This window comes from Zonotrichia leucophrys, chromosome 14, assembly GCF_028769735.1.
Source record: "Zonotrichia leucophrys gambelii isolate GWCS_2022_RI chromosome 14, RI_Zleu_2.0, whole genome shotgun sequence".
NCBI classification, from domain to species: Eukaryota; Metazoa; Chordata; class Aves; order Passeriformes; family Passerellidae; genus Zonotrichia; species Zonotrichia leucophrys.
Genome location: NC_088184.1, coordinates 5,553,415 through 5,576,545, shown reverse-complemented (window position 1 = coordinate 5,576,545; position 23,131 = coordinate 5,553,415). Strand labels below are relative to the sequence as shown.

The following is a 23,131-nucleotide window of genomic DNA, read 5'->3' as shown; positions in this document are numbered from 1 at the left end:
CTGCTTTGGGTCTTGTTTTAACAGACCATAATAGTGCACAACCCATTGTTTACAGCTGAAAACAGCACTGGGACTGATTTGGTAACAGACATGCATTTGTAAACACATGTCCTTAGCATTTCCTGGACCCAAAGCCTAGAAGTCCCTTAATTTCTCTTTCTTGGACACATCAGTTGTAAGCAAACCCCTCTGCCCAGTAGCTGGGCCACACAATTCACACTCCCACACAGCACATTCTGTTATCCTCCATGTTTGTTTGCTGGCACTGGGGAATCTGATTTTTCCCCATCTTTGGAACACCATGATGCTGGAGGTTTTGAATTTTTTTTTAAATTTTGACCCTTGCCTTTGGGCTATTAAACACTTGTTCCAGTTCTTTTAGATTAGATATCCTAACTTCCAACTGGCTTTAGGAGGTTAAAACACACAGAGAAGACCTTTAGCTTTTCACATCAACTAATCTATTGCTAAACCAGCAGCAGTCTCCCTCTCTCTGCAGATATGCTAACCTCCTGTCACTACATGAAAGGGTTTAACAGTTTCTAGGGCACAGGATACACTCAAGCACAGAATTTTGCACTGCTTTTCACCATGGATTTCATGTACAATTTGAGGCTTGCAAGGCATTACCCAAATGAGACACGACAGATCTGCTTTTCCAACAAAAGTAGCAATAGCCACAAACACATGACCTGGTGCCCCCTGCATGGTCAGATAAATCAGGTGTACCCCAGCGCCACAAAGTGCCAGAGCTTTGTGCCCTCACTGGGGCTCAGCATGGGCACACCTGGGCTCAAGGGCAAGGCACAGCTCCCTGTGAGCACAAGCACCAGCCAGGAGCTCTGTGTCCCTCCCCACTTCCCATGATATTTTCTGAAAAATCCTTTTTGCCAGGATTTTTTTCCTGAAAAGCTAAGAGGCCTCAGGAACAAAATGTAAACATTGGTTATCTGCTGCTGTGGAATGCAACAGGAGCATCTGTGATTGGTCTCATGTGGTTGTTTCTAATTAACGGCCAATCACAGTTCAGCTGTCTCAGACTTGTCTAATAAAATCAGTCACAAGATTTTATTATCATTCCATTCCTTTCAAGCCTTCTGATGAAATCCTTTCTTCTATTCTTTTAGTATAGTTTTAGTATATAATTTTCTTTTAATATAATATATATCATAAAATAATAAGTCAGTCTTCTGAAATATGGAGTCAAGATTCTCATCTATTCCCTCATCCTGGGACCCCTGTGAACACCACACACTGCACAGCTCTGCAGCCTCTCCAAAGCTCTTCCTCACCTTCCAGGGAGGATGCTCTGCCAAGCTGGAGGGCTGATCTGGGCCCAGCCAGTGCCCCATTCTGCCTGCAGCCCCCCAGCCCTGACTGGTGGCTGGGCACAGCCTGGGCCAGGTTACTGCCCAGGGCATTGCCACATGTGATAAAACTTCCTAAGCCACTTTAAACCATGTTTAGGATAGAGGTTTGGGCCCAGGCTTTAGCCAAAAAACATGTTATGTATTTCTAGGCATGTCCACAATGCTGAAACACAGGGAATCTCACCTTGGTGATCCATGGCCAGGTGATGACTGCATGTGGCTCTGTGCTGGACACACAGGGAGCTTTTCCAGGAGCAGGAAACAGCCACACTGTCAGATTTTGCTCCTTGGGAACACTTTTCCAGTACTGGATCAACTGCCTCAGTCCTCCAGAACTGCCTCTTCTTCTCCTTGCCTCTCCCTGCCCAGCTCTGGATTCAGTGATGCATAAAAGGGAGCACATGTAAAAGTTCTTTCATCTCAGCTGTTACACAGACAACTAAAGCTAGACCCTCCTCAAATGTACTCCAGCAGTGATTTTCTGGAAAAACAGGTGAATTTTGAAAGTGAGACTTGAGACAAACAGCTGAAAAGCAGTAATTTCACTAAAGAACTGCCTGTGCTCAGACAACTCATAAAAACAAATCTGACAGACAGACTTTGTGCTGATGTCACTTTGGCCCTGAACAGATACAAACCTGCAAACCCAGGGCAGTGTGGAACAGTCATTCCCCCTCTTCCAGAATGAACAGGAAAAACTAGGTTTGCTTATGTGCTGAATAGTGGGCAGTAGATACTTTCAAATAGCTTTCCTGGCCAAGACCCTTCAGCACAGAGTTGAATCTGCCTCTTGGTCCTGCAGAGGAATCTGTCATGAAGGAACAGAGCTGCTCACTCACCTTCTCATATGTCATCTCCAGCAGCTCTCTGACTGTCCAGAACATTTCTATTATCCACCTGTCAGTGCTAAAATGGAGAAAAGGAAAAAATATGGTGTGTTCCGTAGACTACATTTTACTGAAAGGGTAAGGAATGGTTTCAATTGTGTGTTGAAAAACATGGTACATTTTCTATATCAGGATAATTTTTTATGTCAGGGCTTTCATTTAAGAAAATAATCTATCACTGGAACTGAAAGTCTTAATTATTGAATATTTGTAATTAGATATTTTATTATATTCAGTATACAGTACCTTTTGATGTGCTGGCAGCCAAATGCTGCTACAACCAACACACTGATGATGACTGGTCTGTCTTCCCAACAGCAGTGTCACCCTCATCTTAGAGGTTCTATAACCACACTTAAATTCCTTCTCAGCAGATAGGCACAGGTTTACACATCCTCATCACCTCCATGTGCTGTGTCAGGACTGCAGACTACGCCCCAGGGTGGGCTCCAAAGGGATGTATCAACACCCTCTTGGACAACAGCACCCACTGGGCTGGTCCATGCAGCCCTACACACGCACATGTGAATACCTGAGGTCAGTACAGCCCCTGAACTGGTCTGGAAATGTGTTCAAATTAATCAGAACTGTCATTAGCAGGCAGTTGCTTGCAATGCCTTGTAGTGAACTGGAGCCTGGGCTGCCGCCCAGCAGGGGTGACAGCCTCCTCTCAAACAGCCTAAAAACCCAAAAACACCTTCACATCTCAGGATCTGGCCCTTGGGATCCCATAATAACTGTGGATTTTCCAGCTCTGCAGAGGGATTTCAGCATCTTGCTGGGGAGCAGACTCTCCTGAAACATTGCATCTCAATGCTGACATCCATCCCCTGGGGGGAGAATAAGTAGGAGTTGGGACTTAACCTTTTGGGATGACAGTATTTGGCATATGCTTGAGATAATCAGTGCAATTGCTGAGTGAAAAGCTGCATTATCTTGAAATAAATATGGTTCACCCAGAAAGGTATTAAAACTCAGCTTCATGCAGTATGAACAATTGTTCACATCCTGGAGCATGCAGCCCTGAGCAGTTACTACAACAAAAAGGGATTAAGTGCCTCTAATTATTATTACTGTTATCCAAACATTTTGCTATCAGTGAGCCTGTAATAAATAACCACGACATCTCATGGGTACAGCTATCAAATTTACTGTCACTAGCTGAGCTGTTCTGATTAAGAGCCAGAGTTTTTCCAGTAAACACAGATCCCTCTCTAAGGACAGAAGAATAAATGAGAACTGAAAAATCTAAGGGGGAGAAAGAAAGGGCTCCCACATGAGCCTCATTCTTTGCTCAGAATATCATGTTTCTGTAAATATAAAAGGCAGTGGTAACAGAGTCCTTACCCCACTCACAGGGACTCCTCTCTTGTGTTATGCATCAGTTATTCCTCAGGCTGGAAGCAGCAGAGTGCTGCAGTGCTCAGGGCACATCCCTACACTAGCACAGAGACAGACAGTGTGTCCTGTCCTGGAGACCTTCAGCAACATGAGCAGTCCTCCTGTTCTTTTCCAGGCTGCTTTAGAACACCTGTAAAATAGGCTGAGTTACTTAAAGCTACCCTAGTGCTAAAACTTACAGCTGAGCTTTTCAAAACAGATTTTATGACCCTTCAGACACTTAACACAGTTAGTTTATGTTTACTCAGCTTCCCCCATTTTTATTTTGGTTCACCAGCAGTTTCTGGTCAAGTTTCCAGCTCAAGTCTGTAAAGGTTTAATCTTTGGTAGTGAGCAGGACTAGAAGCAATCAAGGAAAAGCCACCCTCTGAGATAAAGTTTTGTAAATTCTAGACATTCAAGATGCAAGTAGGTGAAATAGATCAGTTTTCATCTGATAGTTTTTGTTTTCATGTTTTGGAGACAATAAATGCTTTTCCAAATTCCTCTGGGGATTTCAGCATTGCCTTACCCTGTTTTTTTCCTGAGAAATGTGATGAAACAGAAAAAGTATTCCCATTCTCTTCTGACATCTCCAGCTGGGAGATAAACACCCTGCTCCATCTCAGAGCCTGCCTTGAGCCACCCTCACTTGGACCCCATGCTCTTCTCTATCAATATTAAATGTTCCATTGCCATATTCCAGTGCTGCCCTCACTCCTGTTCAGTCTCCCTTCTGGCTGCTGGGCTGGATCTCTTTCTCATCCATTGCCTCCATGGATCCTCTGCACTGGCCAGTGGAGCCTCATGGCAATTTTTCCTGATTTCACTAAACACCATGCAGTCTTTGGGAACCTCCGTAACAGAGTAGCCCTGTCATCCATCCTGGAGCTCTACAAAATTCCCTCAGGTCTGGGAAGGTACAAAGTTCAGTGGGAGCTTTCTCTGTGCCTGGGGCACGCACAGAGTCCAGCTGGAGCCTCCAGCATCAAGGGAGACCTGGCTATATGGCATCTTCTCCTCCTCCAGATGGGCAGCAGGGATTTCACTGCCCATCTGAGGCTGTGAATCTGACAGGAACCACATCTGTAAGCCACCATCCCTTTGTCAAACTGGTGAAACTGTCTGACAGTGCCAGAGGCTTTTATGAGGGATGGACAGACACACAGAGTGTGGAGAAGCAAAGTCCAGATCTGTCCTCTGAAGCTGAAGTGATGAAAGTGCCTCTGCCTGGGCTATAGAGAGGGGTCTCAGGGGTTTCACGTGTTCTCTGGGACTCAGCAGCCCTGAGGTGGTTTGCAGTGGTGGTTGTTTACTGTTTGCTCCTCGAAATAAACTTTTCCTTCCTTGCTACACTGTGGTAATCTGCCCTCAGCAGACAAAGTGGCTCCTGCTGGTCTCTCCACAGGGCCATTGTTTGTTGCTGTAACAATCAGAGGAGCAGCAGGAGGGGTTCAAACAGCACACACAGCTCAGAGAAGATGGGAAGAGAGGAGGACAGGGCAGAGGGAGAGGTAAAGGAGAGCACAGAGAAAAAAAAGAAGGGGAAAAACAAGATGAACAGGCTTGTTTTCCTCAAGGTCCACAGTTTCCTATGAAGGATAAAAACATTATCCCAGCTGCCCCTGCTAAACACAGCACAGAACAGACACAGGGATGCCAGAGTCCTTTCCTGCTCCAGGCAGCTGAGGAGAAGTAGCTATTTCCTGAAGAGCCATAAAAACTTGTGGGGCTGTTCCTCCCAACAGCTGAAAAGGATTCTCAGGGATCAGGAAGTGTTTCCAGTCCCACCTCACTCATTTTCCAGGAAGCTCTCTGAAGCATCCACCAGGAGTACCCAGAAATTAATTCCTTGGAGCCAGAGCAGACAAAGAGAACACAGAGAGGCAGGAGAAAATCAAGGGGGAGGAAGGCTTGGCAGAAAGTAAAGGAGCTTCTTTACTTGCTGGAGTTCTCTGTCCTGTAATTTACCTACAGCAGAACTGTGCAAATTTGCATTAATGGCTGGGAGACCCATTGTGAGCTACTGAACCTTATGAATTACAAAGTAATTGGAAAAACACAGTGAAAACAATGTTTTGCTCCATAAAGCATTCCTAGTTCCTTTACTGGGATGGCTACAGGTCTAGTTATTTAAAAGCACTTAGCAGTATGCTGCCATACTTAGGAGAGAATGGTTAGCAAAGAAACAAACAAATGCCGAAGTCCTAATAAAGAGAGATTTCACTGTGAGCAAGCAGATCAAAAGTATTACAGCAGTAAAAATTAGGTCTAGGAAGAAATATACAGAATATATAGAAATGAGCTGTACTGGATTTTACAAGAGTGCAGGTTGATGAAATTACATTTGGGGCTGTTGTGCAAACCCTCACTCTGTCCCTTCTGTTTTAGGGAAGCCCCTTTGTCCATGTGCAGGTGGCACAAGGCAGAGCTCAAAGCCCTGTGGTGTGAGCAAGGAGCCTCCTCTCAGCCTCTCCTCTCCTCCTGCATCCTTGGGGCACTCTGGGACAGGCTGTGCTTCTGGGAGCTGGGGATGCATCATACAGAGTCATGGAGAGAGGACAAAATCCTCTGCCAGAACACTGACTGAGCTCAAAATGAGTCTGGGAATGGAGAGCAACAGGTAGAGCTCACCCCACGAGCTCTGGCTGATGCACTGAGGGGCTGCACAGGCCAGGCTGCACCTTCAGGCCCATCCTGAGCCCCTGACAAGCCTCAGAACCACTGCAAAATGAGGGAAATGTTGCTCTCTGCTTTGTCATTTCTCCCTACTTCCAGCTATAATACTGATACTCACCCTCATGTGCACAGTAATAAATTAGGAACACATACAAGATGATAAAGATGGTTGTTTTCCCTCCCTTTTCTTTTTCCTCTGGATTTGCTACAGATGTGCTAGTTAGTGATGAATGAGTTTAATCCTTGTTCTTTTTCTTTGTTGATTATTTACTATTATTTGATTATATCTACAAAAGGGAATTTTCCAATATGTAATGCCTGTGTTAATGGGATTTGGGGCATGGATAAATCATCTGACCCTGATACCCATTGCTGAATAAGTATTTCTGAGATGGATAACTGCCCACAGCCCCTTTCAAAATCCACCATGGTGCTTTTTAACCCTCTTATTTTTCTGAACCCTCTATGAGGAACCTCCTTTTCCCATTAAAATACCTGTGAATGCTTTCAGAATTTGAAGAAACCAAATCCTTCTAATGATTTTGCAGATGATTTGCAGTTCATCTGCCTGAATTTTAAATCTTGATGTTATTTGCATTTGTATTACGTTAATCAGAACAACAGGCTGGCCTTACCCCCACAGATGTCTGATCCCCACAAGGGTGGGGGTTTGCTTTGAAATTGTTAAAAATTTTGATAAATCTCTGTCATTGAGTATGTGACTAATTTTCCAACTAAATTTCCCTTTTTTAATAAGATTTTAATACGCATAAGAGTTCAGTATTTGCAGTGTTAGGATACACCTTCCCCAACCTTTTCCAATCAGCATTATCAGTATTTGGCCACAAGGCTGGTCCACATAAATCACATGAGGCAGGCAGTCACCCCCAGTGCTGCCATACAAGTCCAGCAGGCTGGCCTTTAAAACAACACTGCAGTGATCCCATTTTACATGTCCAGAGATGTGTTTGTCCCAAAGGGACCCCAGTCCAGCACAAGATGCCTCTGGGAACCCAGGATCTCCAGTGCCCAGATAAGGCACACAGCCTGCCCAGCTCAGACAGAAGCAAAATTTGGGGCATGGAAGCAGCACAGTCTGAGCAGAATCAAATCCTCAAAGTTTACCTGGGTAGCCTCCAGTAAACTCAGCTCTGTGAAGCACAGAGGGGGTGAAGATAAAGAGTTGAAAATGCTGGACACAAGAGGAAAACAGTGGTAGTTCCTTCAGTTGAGGTAGGAAAGTAAGAGGGAATGGAAGTCTTTGAGGTAAGTCTTAAGAATGGGCACAAGGAGAGAAGAGAAATCAGCTTGGCAAGTAGACACAGCTCTCCTAGAAGTTACATTGTCCCCTGAGAAACACTTGTGCACCCAAAAGTTTGCCTATTCTTTCTAAATGTGACAATTAGAGATATTCCCTCTTCCCACACATCTTGCTCCAAATAGAAATTAACTGAAATTGAGTGACAGGGGATTTAGTTCTCTTACAAGATCAGGTTTTCTGTCTGACTCATGAAATGGCAATAATCTTGGATAAAAGTTTGGGAAGGACCAGTTTCTGCCAGACCAAGAAAATTCCAGCTCAGGAGCGATGCTTCTGTAAAAGCCCTTTTAGATGCTTCTGTAAAAGAACTTTTAATATTTAGCAAATAATTAATGTTTAAGTAAATTTTGACTGAGGATGACCTTGGAAATAACAAGAGATTTCTTCTGCTTTAGCTAAGTTTTGCTGCTTTCTCAGAAAGTCCCCTGAACACACAGACTCCTGATTTACACAGAGAAGACATTGCCCTTCACACAGAGGCACAAAGGATGCTGTGAGGGTAAGAAAACCTCATTGCCAGGCACCCACAGGGAGAGGTGACTCAGGACACCCACACACCAGAAAGCAAATGCAAGGCTCCCATGTTGATATTGATGGTGCGTCTGAGGGAAAGCTGTGATGGGGACAGGCTGCAATAAACACCTCCTCAGGAAGCCCCTGCAGCCTGGGCTTGTACAGAATTAGCCTTCCTTAAAACACAAATATCAAACAAACAAACCACAAGTGGCACTTTCTCCTACACCACTGACATTTTAATCCATGAGACTGTAAGCACTATCCCATCAAACTCAATGTGTGTGTTTTGAGAGCTTCAGATGTTCCCAAAATTCCTTCCAAACCTCTTTATGTCTCCTGGTGAACCAGGTTTGGTCCTACCACAGCTGACAACACCATCACACAGATCAGGTTCTTAGAATTTATCCAAGCTGTAGAAAATAAATAGCATAAATAGTGCTGCTTGATGTGTGCCATTTGAGTGGAATACATATCAGCACCAAGCACAGAAAAATTTGATTTTGCCTCACCGGAAAACAGCATTCAGAATAGAAGATTAATAAAAAAAAAACAACATGGTAAAGCCAGGTATATTTTGAAACATCTCCCAGGTGTCAAAAAATGTTTGAGGGCTGTTGTTTCCACAGATCTAGGCTCTAACATAAAACACAATGTTTTTCTGCCCTGGGAGAGCAGGGTGGCTGGATGACACAGATACACCCTTTTCCATAGAATATCATAGGTGAGAATGCACTGGTTTTTAACCAGAGTAACTCTGGTAGCACACATCCTCCTTATCCAATGAATATAAGGAGAAGATCAACATTATTAAAGGGTTTCAGTCTATGCTGCAAACATTACTGGTCTTGAAAGTGTTTTGAATGTTTGTACATGGAGTTTTGCTCATATAAATAGTCTTCAGAACTGTGGTAGTCAGTACCTGTATATATAAACACACATACAAAAAGCTTTGCAAGGTCTGGGTCTGTTCTTCCCAGCTCTTATCAATTCATGTTAATAGCAGGCAAAGGGTATTTCTGACCCAACAGCAAGAAAACCTTTCTTAACTTTGAGTGAACCAAGCATGTACACTTTTGGTAAGAAACAAGTTTCACTGGTAACAGAACCACTTGTAATTTTTTCAACTCTGGTGTCCTTTCATGAAACTTCAGCAAAAACTTCATTTTTTATGCTGAACTACCAGAGAAGACACAGAAATTACAATAAGTCCTGTTTGCTAATGTCCTGGGTTGACTATATGATGCTTTTATCCCAAAATCACAACAGCTTTTAAGATGCACAACTGAACAAAATGAAAGCTGTCTTCCTTTACCACCCATGATGCTGCTGCATTTCAAAGGGGTGATAGCCAAATGCATTCAGATGATAAGAACAAACTGTTCAAGGAATGATCCTCAGCAATGACTAATATTCCATAATAACAGCCATGAAATGAAAGCAGCGTTAAGTTTTATTAAATGATTTTCCACTGCCTCCACACTGAAGCATTAGCCTGTGCAGCAGAGAGCTCAACTAAATTAACAGTTGAGAAAGAAGTGTCAGGAGCTATTACAAAACATATTCCCAGTAATGAAATTCAAAGTCCATGGGAGCAGTTGTTTTATAGATGTGGAAGGGGAAAAGAAAGGCAATCCTTGTCAGTAGCCCATGAGAAGTGGAATATCAAACTCCCCCACTTCACCCTCCTCTGCAGAGTCCCTTGACCATGCCTGTGCTTCCTGTGCTGGGAATGAGCACAGAACAAACTGGGGCTGAAAGGCCAGGAGGACCCAGGCTGTGTCCCACTGCCATCAAACCGGAATCCCTCCAGTCCTCATTCCCCAGAGGTGTAAGTGCTCATTGCTCATTCTGCAGCTGTGGCCTCAGCAGGGGCAGACCTAGCAGCTGAAAGGCACTTCCCCACCCAGACTGTGGCCTAGGTGCAAGTGTTTCACAGCCAAATGGACTCACTGCAGATGGGAGGGGACCCCTGGTGTCCCCGTGGTGCAGGGCTGCTGCCAGTCAGCTCCAACAACAGAGTGTGCCACCAGCATGTGCTGTGGTCATTGGTTCTCTGCTCACAGAGACCCCAGGGACCCCAGCCCCCCTTTCCAAACAGGAAGGGAAGTGTTCCCAAAGCATCTGCTCTAGGTAAAACACCCAGAGGTTTGGCCTGCCCAGATGACATCACCCACAGACAGATGTTTGGCCATCCTGCCCCATCCCTGGCAGTGTCCCAGGCCAGGCTGGACAGGGCTTGGAGCAGCCTGGGATAGTGGAAGGCGTCCCTGCCCATGGCAGGGCTGGAATGAGAGACTTTTAAGGTCCCTTCCAACCCAAACCATTCCATGATGCTCTGTCCCTGCTGGTACAGCCCTGTAGTGGGGTGAGTGTATCACCCACAAGGAACCCAGCAGAGCCACAAGGACTGAAGTACTGCACACAGTTTAGAGTTCTCCCAGTTCAGACAAATAAATAAATTAACATGGTGCAAACAGTGTGACTCCAACTCCTCTTGTTCCTTCCTGTTGGGCCAGTGCTGATACCTCTGACATGCTCTAACTCCCACTGTTCAGTCATCTCAGAGCTAATTACACATCTACTCCTAAGTTTCTTCTATCCATTATTTTTACAAGGAACTGAAAGAGTTCAGTCTAGAAAGATATTCAAAGGAAGACACCTTTTTCATGAGCTATAATTATCAGCCTAGAGAAGAGATATCTGAGACTAGAAAATTTCAGGGGAAAAAAAAAAGAATATTGAAACCAAGACGCCATGCCTGTAAAGGGGTCAGCTACATTCACACTGAAAATCAAATCTAACCTTCATGCAACTAAACACTGGGTAGACCACTCATGGGTATCATGGATCTATCAGCAATTGAGCATCTAAATTAGAAAGAGTACAATGTTCAACCACAGGTTCTCAAAATCCATATAGGAAACACTGGATGAACTTGTGGTCTATTAATGAGGAGGTCACACAAATCCTGATCTTAGTAACTTTAACCTGTTAACAGCATTCCCTGCCCAATGCTGCCATCCTTACTGAAACTTCAGCAGTTGGCCAGATAAAAAAACAATCCTTGCATGATAAAAAGTGAATTTACTACCCAAAAAGATCAATTACAAAGGCTGGTAGGTCAGAGACACTACAAAAGATATGTAATTTGAAATACAGACACACTTTACTAAAATATGAAAAGCCAATTACTTTTTTTAGCTGTTCAGCTTAGTCATTAATACCTGCTCTGGGATCACTTTATGCCAGAGCAAATAAAGGAAAGATGACAAGGGAGCTCCAGTCATTGTGGCTGTAGGATTTGCATCACCAGCTTTCTTGCCCTTCCTACTCTGCCTCCAGGGATCTGAACTCCCAAGCCTCACTCTGATTAAGCTCCATGTGTAAACTCCATCAAAAATATCAGTTTACTTATATTTTCTTGGTGAAATAAGGGAAAACAAACCAAGATGTGTCCAAATTCATGTGAGGCTTCTGCTGAGGCAGATCTGATGAGACAGAGAACTCCCAGAACACGTCTGTGCAGCTCCAATGGCTGGATGCACAGCCCCAGGTGACTCCCAGAGCTCCTCACAGAAAGGATGGATCATTCTGCTGCCTCACCCCTCTCTCTTGCATGCCTGCCTCATCTGAGCCATGACTCTGCCTCATACACTTATGGGGCAAATTGTCTCTGCAGTGCTGCCCACAGAGCCTGCACAGTCACTGGTGACAGAGAGAAAGCATTAACCAGCCTTGGTCCCAATAAAGAAAGCAATAACTGCCCAAGTGTGTTTCTGTAACAGGCCTAGAAACACCTCCATGGTGTTAAGAACATTTGTAAACCTTCTTCATGACTATTAATTACTTGGAAATACAAAACCTAATCAGCTTTCAGACCCAAGCTGCTCTGGCCTATTTACACAACACATTGTTTTGCTGCCAGTTGTGTGCCTGAGCTGTCAGAGCACATTTCCTTCCCCAGCCAAGTCTGGATGTGCAGTGATGGGCATGTTTGTGCTGGAGCATTACTTATGCAGGCCAGAAGGTCTCCATGTCCCCTCCACTTCTTCAAGGGCATCTTCCAGCTATAGCTGTGCTATAAATACTCCAGCCTGGGCTCTCTTTCCAGCCCAGGCTGTCAGGGTACAGTAAGACCACATAAAGGTATGGAATGCACTCAGAATAGAACAGACCCCCAGCTCCCAGAATGGCCACAGACCACTCGAGAAATTGTTTCATGGTATTACAACTTTGCATCTCATTCCCTTCAACTCCAAAGCATCACAGCCTTTTCCCCAGCATTGTATAGCTGGTACCACCCTGTTCCAAACACCATCACCCTCTGACCTGAACTGATCACAGATAAGTGTGCAGTCCTGCTGGGTGATAACACTGGACTAGACCCCTCCTGATACTCACTACCTCATTTTAGCTCCAAATCCAAAATATAAACTAGAAATCCAAGCTAAGAAAATATTCAAGATTTAAATCTATTAATAAGGACCTCCAATGTTGGTTAGGTTCAGCATTAAGAAATCTACAGCTTGGAGATTTAGGTGTGATCTTGGATTAAGCCTGGTCCTGGTTTGATTCTTGTGAAAGAACTGACATAAACAAAATATCTTGGCTTTAGGTGGAGGACAACTCCAAGATTTAGATGAACTCTACAGAAATAATGGGCTCTGACTTTTTCTTTTGTCTGGCAGCTCTCCAGTGTTTTTCTTGCCCTCTGATTGTGTTGCTATTTTCAGTAGTTCCTTGGAGAGGTATAGAGGTCTCTGACTAAGGTACATGAGGCTTTTTCAAGCACCTAGGTGAGCCAAAACATTGCCAAAATAATGTACTCTGCTTTGCCTTTCCTGACATTTCCCAAGCAGCTACTGTCCTTCTTTGAGCACACAGAAGGATTGCAGTGCCTAAATTCAATGTTTAAAGTGAAGGCACAAAATTCTTCCTATCCCCCTCCATGCTTGGGAGCAGTGGAGGTTAAGTATGGATCAGGATCTCACAGCACAACTGCATTCTCATTCCCACAAAGCCTGTTTTTCCTTTCGAGGAAAGATGCATTGACAAAACTACAACCACACTGAGCCATTCACGAGAATCAAAAGGAGGCATTTCCTCCCTTTGCCTTGGTGTCCCTGCTCTTTCCAGGGCATTAACACACATGGCCAGACAGAGTGCTTGGTCACTTCCCTCACACACACAGCTCAGCAGCCACCAGATTGCCCCCAGTGCTGGCTTCAGCTCTGCTGTCTCTTCGTTTTATGACTCTCCCTCTTTTCTTGGCTTCTTTGTGCCTTATGAAAACAGCATGCAAATTTCTTCAAATCCATGTCCCAATTCCATCTGAACTCATCAGCAGGCTTTATTCTGTTAGTTTGTTTTTTCCTCATGGAGAATGGCCTCATCATACCCCTCATTCATGAAACAGATCTCATCTCCAGTCCCAGAATGTCTTCACAAACACATCCTGTCTCCTGCAGAGCTCAAACACCAGGAGCTTTCTCAGATTTAGAGTGGAGCTGCCCAGCTCACCCCACTACTGCTGTGTTCTGGAGCCCTCACTCTGTTCTGAGCTGGGGCTGGCACATGCTGAGCCACTTCTGTGTGATGGAGATGTTTGGTGGCATGTGTGTCAACTGATTCCCTGGTAGCTGTTACAGGCAGAAAACATCACCATGAGAAAGGGGGAAATGAAAGGCTGACACAGCTAAAGCAGTTCCCAAAGTGCTCTGGAGGACCTGTGAGTTACATAAATGTACTGACCTGATCATTTGGCTCCCAGACAGCCGTGGACTCAAACTTCTCTGAAAACCAGTAATAGCAGATGTTAGTTCTTAGAAGAACCTTGAAACCACTACCTAAAACCAATGTAAATCTTGTAAATTGACAAAGTAATGGAATATTTTGAAACATTTGGATATCTTGTGCATCTTCTAACTCTTCTATCCTGTCTCTAGCAGAGTGCAGCTGATCTCCCATCTACTCTCAACAGGCAAATGTCTTCAGCAGCTTTTAGTTGACTTCTACAAGAAGAGATGGCACTCTGAGCCTGTCTACACCCTTCATCTGCTCTGACCAACTGCATCTTTCCACACTGCACCCACAAGAAAATTTCCCCAAAAAGTGAATTCAGCACATCTGAGAGATTAAAAGACTCTCACATCTAAATGCTGCTGGAGGTTGGTACAACCTGTGGCAGGGAGATGTTCCATGAGTTCAAATACCTGAACTCCACTCCCAGCTTTACTACAGATCCTCATAACCTTGAGTAAGTCATTTTGCTTTTCTTTTTCTGCTCTCCTGGTTTGTTTTTCAGGTGAGAGATCCCTTGGGAATGGCTGTGTCTCACACAGTGTGCTGAGATAGCAGAGCCCTAAGATGTAGGACTGCAGGCTTGGCTGGGCAGTACACCTGATTAACAAAAGAAATAGCTGCAAAGAATGTTTCCTATCAGGACTTACTTATCAATTAAAATTCTATCACATATGCTTTTCGCATAAGAACTGTCTTTTTCACTTGAAACTAGACATAAGAAAAAATGTCCTGAAGCTCAAGAGATTTGGATTGATTTGTCATTAACATCCACAGGGACAAGGTCTGGTTCCTGTGCTGCCTATCATCTTCTGGCTGCTGTCCATTTACAACAGATTGGCTGGACTCCCCTGAGACTCACAGCTCCCTATCAGGCCCTGATATAGCTGTGGAAATTGTTCTTGATCCTCTAGCATAGCTCTGCCTCTTGTTTTCTAATGTCTTCTGAGAGAACACCATCCCTGCATGTCCCCTCTCTGATCTGACAATTCAGAGCAGCAGTCCATGTCCTCCCTCGTGTTTGCAGAGACTTTGCTCTGAGGTCAATGTTCTGTCTGGAAATTTGTTCCCATCAATACTTTTTTGTTTGCTGCCTAGGAAAGGTGTCTATGGCAAACCTCTGGTATTTCACAAAAATCCAGGGAGCATTAGACAGAAAAGGGCACAGTCATTAAGCAAAATGATTGGAAGTACGTTCATCTCTCCCAAATGCACTGTAATATTTTCTTACTGACTTACACATTGTAACAGTGGCTCGTGGAACAGGTTCACACTTACATATTTTAAAGCATATCTTCTTCTAGGTCACTGCAGGTGACTTCTAAAGCTCCTAAGAGAGAAAGAAATTAGATTTCAAGGACATTTTTTGAAGGTACCTGAGTGATCTAAAAGGCCTCCTGTGGATTTCCATCCTGACACCAGAAACTGCAGGTTCATGGCATCGTGCTCTCCATGAAGACAAAATAGTTGCAGCCTGACCAGAAACAAGCAAAACTCTGCAGGTCAACAGAGCACAGGAACACGCTCTATTGAACATGAAACAAGCAGTTCAATGCATAGGAGCAACCAACATCTAAGAATGAAACTCTTGTTCAAACAAGATCCTTCCTTTCACAGATAGGGCAAAGTGCTGGTGCTTTAAAGGACTTTCCATTGTATTTCACCTCCAGCTCCCAGTACAGCCCCAGCAGTGACTTTGAAGGTGACTGCTCTTTCTTCCTTTTTCTTTCTATGAGGATTCCAATGACCTTTAGAATTTTAGTATGAAAATCAGGTCATTTTCCAAGATGTAACCTATAAGAGCTTTTATCTACTCATAAGGAGCACTTACACAAAACTCAAATAATTAGCAAGCACATCACTGGGACTTAATAAAACTATCAGCATTAACCACAAACACAGACACAAACTCTAGAGCTCACCTGCAGGACTCACTGAGCCAACTCAAACATATCCACATACATCCCCAAAGCTTGTACTGCACCAAGGGAAGAGCAATAACCAGTTTTGGTTATGTGCTTTGGATATTTTTATTATTGCATTATCTCTGAGGTGTTTGGAGTATAAACAGCTACATGAAGCAATTACCTGTATGTAGGCCAGTAGAGCAGCATCTTTGATGAAACTCTGAATTCATGATGTGGGATCACACCTCTGCAAAAGACTCTTTGATCATACACAAGCCAAGAAATAACCACTTCAAGTTCTTTCCTGCAGCTGGTAAATGAGGAAAACCCATGTTTAGATCCTCAGGGACCTTCTTAACTAAAAACAGAAAAGCTGCAACAGCAGCATGGTTGCACAGAGTGTGTAATCTGCTTAAGCACTGCACAGGGGGTGTCTCTGATTCCAAGGAAACACTCTTGACATAACCTACAGATGCTTTAAAGAGCAGTGGCGATGTTCTTGAAAGGATTATAAACTATTGCTGCTACATCCCAGCATTTACCCCAGCCACATGGGAAATCTTTTTTAACTGTCTGAAGATTAGGAAAGAATTAAGAGCAACTCAGCTGAAACATCCAAAGCTTGTGCAAACTGGAGTCAAGTGAATCCAGGACAGCAAGGAGAGCCCTGAGCAGGTTCTGAGCACTCCCTGCTGTGCTCTCAGTGCACCCACCCTCCAGCAGCTCCCTGCAGAGTGACCCAACACCACAACAGAGCAGCTCCTTCTCCTTGCCCCTGCCTTCCCTGCACGTGTCACAGAGGCTGCTGAGTCCAGCTTAGTTCTGTCTCACCCCACCAGGTACCTCCCCTGTCTGGGGCCCATCTCCCTGAGCCAGTTTCAGCCATGCCCATGCACACACAGATCCATCCGCTCAGCAAGCAGGCAAACACCCAGCCTGGCTCACCAAGGAGACAAAACTGTGCACAAGGGACTAGGAGATACTTCACCTCCCAAACCCCCTCAGAGCACATCTTCTGCCATCTAACACCACAAGCTGTCATTCTGTGCCCTGCCGATGGCAGCTGAAGGTGTCCTGCAAGAGCTTCTCCTTTTGACTGGAAGGCTGCATTTTCCCAGCACCTTGGAACAAGCCAATACCATTACCTCAGTCCCATGCAATTACACCTGCGTGGAATGAGAGCTGGAGGAGCTGAGAGTGAAGGGTTCCATTGCAGGGAACAGCCTTCAGCTGCTTTTCCACACAGGGATGTTCTGCAAAGAAAATTGCCCAGTGGCCACAGAGACTGCAAACTCCATTTCTGCCTTACTGCATAGAAGAGATGAATATCATAGGTCTGAACTATTAAAATAAGCAAAGGCCTAAATTGTTCAATTAACATGAAGTAGTCAAGGTGAGAGTTCTCTGGAAAAAACACAGCTTGAGTTCATAGCAAGGATATGATGAATGTACGTGACCCATTTGGGGGGGAAACAAAACATGAACTTCCCAGAGTGTGTAAAAGACATTTTCTTCAGGTTCCAGAGCTAAATATGATACATAAGATTGGTTAGTTCAGTCCTTAACAACACTTCTGGGTAGATGAAGACTTAGTAGCTACATTCTTGGAGAAAAAAAAGGTTTTGCTACAGTCTAGATGTTAAAAAATATTCTATTTCAGATTCTTAAAATTCCAGTTGAATTTCAGACATTTAGAAAGTTGAGTAAAATTATATTGGTGCATTTGCAGGTTGAGAACCAAGGCTCAGTTATAAAGAGAAATGCTGCAGCAAAATTGACTTGATGTCTTTTTTTGTAAAGCCTCTTTTAACGTAATAAACAACAGCATCATTAATGCATTTTAGTGAGAACCATAGAGATTAACTGTGCTGGGGTGATATAAAATTCCAGATTTCTGCAAAGGCAAAGCAATAAATATCATCACTTATTCTACAGGAATATCATCACTTTTTCTATAGAAATACACAAGAATTCCAAATTTGAGAGCAATGAATATCTGTAAACAGCTTCCTTGCTTTATTCTGCTCTTTAAGGTAAAACAATGATAAGAGAAGGTTCTTTACTTGCAGCATCCCCAAAATGTGCATCCACATTTCTCCAGAGAAGGTGGATGGGGGATGGAAAGAAGACCAGGACATGCAGATGGCAAAGTGTTCCCACTGTTGTTCTTTACTTGAGCTGCTCGTGCCTGAGACACAAACAGGTGTGGCAGCTGCCCAAACACTCACCTGAGCACAGGTACAGCCTCACAAGGTGTTCCAGCAAAGCAAACCCTGAGTTTTACCTGTTCCCAAACACAATTCCCACTGGCACAGGCAGCAATAACACCTCAGTCTCAGAGCACTTTGTTACACACCCAGCTGCCTCCAGAAGGGAGGAGCAGCTCATTCACCTGCATGCTCAGACTTCAGAAAAGGGATGTAAATTTCCATTTTAGCCCTAAAGACACAACATTTTCCTTGAACTACTGAATGCTTCAGTGGCTTCACTTGAAATCCTGAGCATTCAGCAGCATTCCTCCTCCCAGGGTCATGCAAAGTTCATCTTTCCAAATCACTCAGTGCATCTGTAATCAAGCTGTATCTTGGCTGTAGTCCTTAGGTTTACATCTTGCTGTCTGTCACTTCCCTCACAGGTTCACAGGAGGTCAGAGACCCCTGTCCTTCACATCTTCTCTCACTGAAAACACATCCAGTTAAAGCCAAAAGACAGCTGATGGAGCTTCTCACGCATGACTGGAGGATTTAAGATCATTTCCATAGTGGAATGTTTTCCATGGTGTGTTTTTTTCAGCTGCCAAGTGGTTACTCATGCAAATTAGCTGTCTCATAAGTGAAAGCACTTCAAGGGATGCTCCCAGTACCCCTCCAGATCATTATATTTAAAGTTGTTTTGATATTTCTGATTTAATTCAGTTCTTACTGTGAAAGATACTAGGTTAATCAAAATATGAGGGAGCCCACCATCTATTTTTAATTAGTAAATTACAAGCTATTGTGTAATCAGTGAGATTTCATCAAGGTTAAAATGAAGTGCTCATCATCCATGAACACAATTTTCAGCTGAGGATCATGCAACAATGCCAGAAGATGAAGAATGGAATTCCAAGCACAAATGTGACTGTCCCTGCAGCACTGAAATAATGTGGCCTTGAGCTCACATGAAAGCTTTCAAACAGTAAGGTTGCACTTCTTCAGAAAGTATTTAAAAGTGCGTTTAAAATTTCAGTCCCATTAATAACAGGAATGTCTTTTAAACATATCCATAAATCTAAATACAGACATCAATTTTTCCCTGACTGGATTATTTAATTAAACATTCATTTTTCTGAGCAGGGGTCTGAGCACCTCAGGAAAGGAGCAGCACAGGCAGTAGCACCCAGAGCCACCCAGTGTGCAGACCTGCTCTTTGGCCACATCCAGCTCCTGCCCAAACCTTTGCACAATGCTGGAAATGCCTCCTCAGGATCTTGTTTTGTTTACATCAGCCTGAAGAGAGCTGCTGCTTTCTGTAAAGTGAATGACAAGCCTGCAACCTGTAGGCTGATGTTTATATTGCCTTCAGGGACTCACAAAACAATTAAACTTTCTGTCTTACATTGGCTTCATCTCCTTGACTCCCAGTGTCAGGACAGGGCTCTGCATCAGCCATTCCCTGCAGGAATCCTCAGCATCCAGGCTGGCTCTGGAGAGGTCTGAAGTGACTGGATTTCTTTCAACATAACTTCTAGTTAAGAAAAAACTGAAAGTGTGAGACTGTGATCTGCACAAAGAGAGCAGGACAACATCAGGATGGTCTGCAGGATGATCAGTTTTGCTGAATAACTGGATCTTGTTGTGACTCCATTTTAGATAATCAAAACACTTGTTCAATACAAGAACTGGAGCCCTGACACTCATAATATAACAAAGCAGCCTCATGGTGCATCCTCACAGCGCTGGCTGGTTGGGCTGAACAGCCCCTGAGCCCAGCAGAGCAAGTTCTCCTCCACAGAATGTGGTACCAGCCTTAAAAAATAAACTTGCATAGAACTCCCTTCCCATTCACTACAAAAGGTGTTCACACATACTAAGTGCATTTATGGATTGTACTAAAGAGAAAAAAATCTTGTATTTTCAAAAAAAAAAAATTAAATTGAGTTGGAAAAATTTAAATTGCTTTGAAAAGTAAATCAGGTTCTGGGTCCTGATACTGAAGGATATTTAAAAATTGAAGCCCACAGATAAATATTGCAATTGATTTCAGTCATGGGCAAAAATCTCTCTGATGTCTGGGGGAACTTAAAACTCACCAAGTCTTTTGAAATAAATGCTGATACTTTTCCCCCAGGTTCAAAGCAATTGGAGAATGATACCAATTCTGTATTCAAATCAGCCCGTGAGGATTAGGCAAAGGTAGCTATTATCTCTGCAAAGCATGTGCATAACAATGAACATTTAAAGAGAAAATCTTCCATTTCAGTAAAATTTTATGAGAACACAAAAAAATAGTAAAACCTTTATCTCAGACACCTTATGCAACATCCTCCTCCTAGCAGCACTTTTCTCTCTGATGGGTTTTACAATATTCTTATTCAAGAAACCATTTTTCCCAAAATGCTAAATTTGCAGAGGTATATTTTCATTTCACTGTGTTTTAAAAAAACCAATAATTCTGTTTGAGAGACATCAATGCTTTTTGGTAGTCAAAATGTAGATGAGGTAAGATTCAGCATGTTTTATTGACTCAGTTTTAAAAGTCTTGAAAACCAACAATTCTCACTGATTACAGCTTGGTTTGGGAAAATGTGATTTTTATTCAAGGCAATAGCTAATTCTCCAGCTACTTTGCAGTGTAATATTGGGATTTAGCTCTGACAGTGGGTCCTTATTATTAGGAAGCTATTTGGACAATATGGATTATTCTTAAGCTAAATCCAAACAAGTGCCAGGAACAAGTCTAATTAATTTGTAAATATAAACAAACCCACACTGCAACAGCTCCCAGGACAGTATCATGCATTGCTTCCATGTCTCAGCACTAGGAAAAGTATTCTGTCACCTGTGACTGAAAAGACAACCTTGAAAATGCCCCATAGCAGTGCAATAAGTGGGTTTAAACCCAGAAAAACAGCTTTTATTTCTAAATTTGGATTGTTTTCAGTCAGTTACATAATTTTAGTGTGTCACTTAGAATAGGTCAAAGGCTTTAAAGCAAAAGTTTCTTTCCAAACAGTTTAAAAAAGCCTGGACATTGCACTCAGGGCCAGGGTTTAGTTGATGAGGTGGTATTAGGTCATAGGTTGGATTTGATGATCACAAAGGTCTCTTCCAACCCAGTTCATTCTGTTATTCTGTTACAAAAAGAGTTCTTACACCACACTTGACATTTTTTATATTCCAATTCTGAAAAAAACCATAGCATCAATTCAGGAAAGAAAAATACGGAAATGCAATCAAATTTCCAGTCATTTAAAACAAAGTGGGAATTTTCCAAATCCCAAACTTCCAAAGAGTTTCCCTGTGGCACTGAGTGAGGTTGACACTCCTTAGCTCATCCCCCAGTAAGAGCAGCACACAAACACCTCCCCAGCAGCCCTGCAGACCAGACCAGCAGTGAGTACCCTCGTGCTCACCTGCACTTACCAGCTGCTATGATGCTGACAGAAAGGACAGTCCTGCCAACCCTCTGTGAAAAACAGCAGCAAGTTATGGACACGTGAGAAAAGCTTCATTTTTTTACTGTTAAAACTTAACCTGTTCCTTCTTTTACATTGATTTTTCCATTTTCCCTAGGTAAAGTGATCAATCTTGGCTGCCCAACTGCATGTAGAGCAAATAAAAACCCATTTGATCTACTCTGCTATGAATCTGCTTGTTAGAGTACCTTTGGAGAATGTTTATTTCTCTGGAAATATAAACATACTTGAGAATATGTTTTTCTGCAGAATCTTCTTCTGAAAAGGTCAAAATCCTTCCATTTCCTCATTTCCTGGATTCTCTATCCCATTCCCCAGGAGTGCAGATTACCATTGGCACATCCTGGTGCTGGCAATTGGAGGCATGGGATGGGTCTGAGTGGGTTTGATTGCTCTAAAACAGATTTCCCTACCAGTTATTGAATTCAGGATTCAAATTTTTAATCCTCTCCTAGAAGTTGCCTTTTTTGGGTTCTGCTTTCCAAAAGCAATAGAGAATATTCCTAAACTGTCCTTCCCTTTCCTACAGCAGAGATTGCTCTTTATTGAGGAATTAGGTCTGAAGTTCAAAGGTAAATTGTCATGGGGATGGTTTCTGCAGGAGCTTGCTCCCAGCTAGACCCTGTTAGCTCCAAAGATTCCCCACAGGATTTACTGAAGGATGATAAATGTTTGCTCTCTCCAGACAGGATGCAGAAGTTCTGCAAGGAAACTGGAAATTTATTTCCCCTTTACAAAAAAGGCTAATTACAGAGCCTTGGGAACATGTTTGTTATTTACTACAAGCAATAAGGAGACCACCTTTGACTCAGGTAGCAGTTTAGCCCAGACATTAAGCTTCCTACTATTCCAATTGTGCAGCTGAATAAACTTAGATGTGGAGAGGGGACAGGGCCATCCCACCTGCCCTCAGTGACCTGCTTGAGGAAGGTGCTGTTCCCATCACCCACCCTGTCACAGACATGTTTTATGAAAAATCCTTTCTTTAGGATTTTTTCTCTTGAGCTGAGAGGCTTCAAGAACAAAATGTAAACAATGGTTATCTGCTGCTGTGGAATGCAACAGGTGCACCTGTGATTAGTCTCATGTAGTTTTTAATTAATGGCCAATCACGATCCAGCTGTCTCAGACTGAGAAACAAGCTTTTGTTATAATTCCATTTTCTGCTTTCTTTGCTAGTCTTCTGATGAAATCCTTTCTTCTATTATTTAGCACAGTTTTAATATAATATATATCATGAAATAATAAATTAGCCTTCTGAAACTTAGAGTCAGATTCTCTTCTCTTATCCTGGGACCCCTATGAACATCACCACACCATCCTGCCCACCATTCCTGATAAATGCACACAAGGGGATGCAGCCAGCCCAAGGCATGAGCCAGCTGAGGGCACAGCCCACTGTGACCTGGAAATCAGTGGCAATGAGCACAGCTCATCCCTGGAGGAGCCACTTGGGCACAAAGGATCATTCCTGGTGCCAAGCACAGCCTTGGCTTTTGCCAGAGCGTGTAGGGCTGGCTTGGTGGCACTGCAGCATTCCCAAAGGCAGCCAGAGCCCTGTGCCATGCACTCTGCAGAGCTCAGGACCAGGTTTT

General features: G+C 43.4%; 1 long non-coding RNA gene across 9 annotated transcripts in view; it reads right to left on the bottom strand.

The window, feature by feature from the left end:
- LOC135454318 (uncharacterized) overlaps positions 1-23,131 on the bottom strand; it is a 46,749-nt gene that overhangs the window by 10,099 nt on the left and 13,519 nt on the right. For 3 of the 9 annotated variants that reach the window (XR_010442066.1, XR_010442068.1, XR_010442067.1), the window contains exons 7-14: positions 21,474-21,526; positions 17,005-17,112; positions 16,041-16,169; positions 15,231-15,282; positions 13,905-13,945; positions 3,605-3,788; positions 2,210-2,276; positions 1,555-1,851 (exon numbers count right to left, since the gene is read on the bottom strand). This is a non-coding gene — a long non-coding RNA (uncharacterized LOC135454318). Of the gene's footprint in view, positions 1-1,554; positions 1,852-2,209; positions 2,277-3,604; positions 3,789-13,419; positions 13,793-13,904; positions 13,946-15,230; positions 15,283-16,040; positions 16,170-17,004; positions 17,113-21,473; positions 21,527-23,131 lie in introns of those variants that run through there. The other 6 variants (XR_010442069.1, XR_010442064.1, XR_010442070.1 and 3 more) reach the window with 3 other exon arrangements.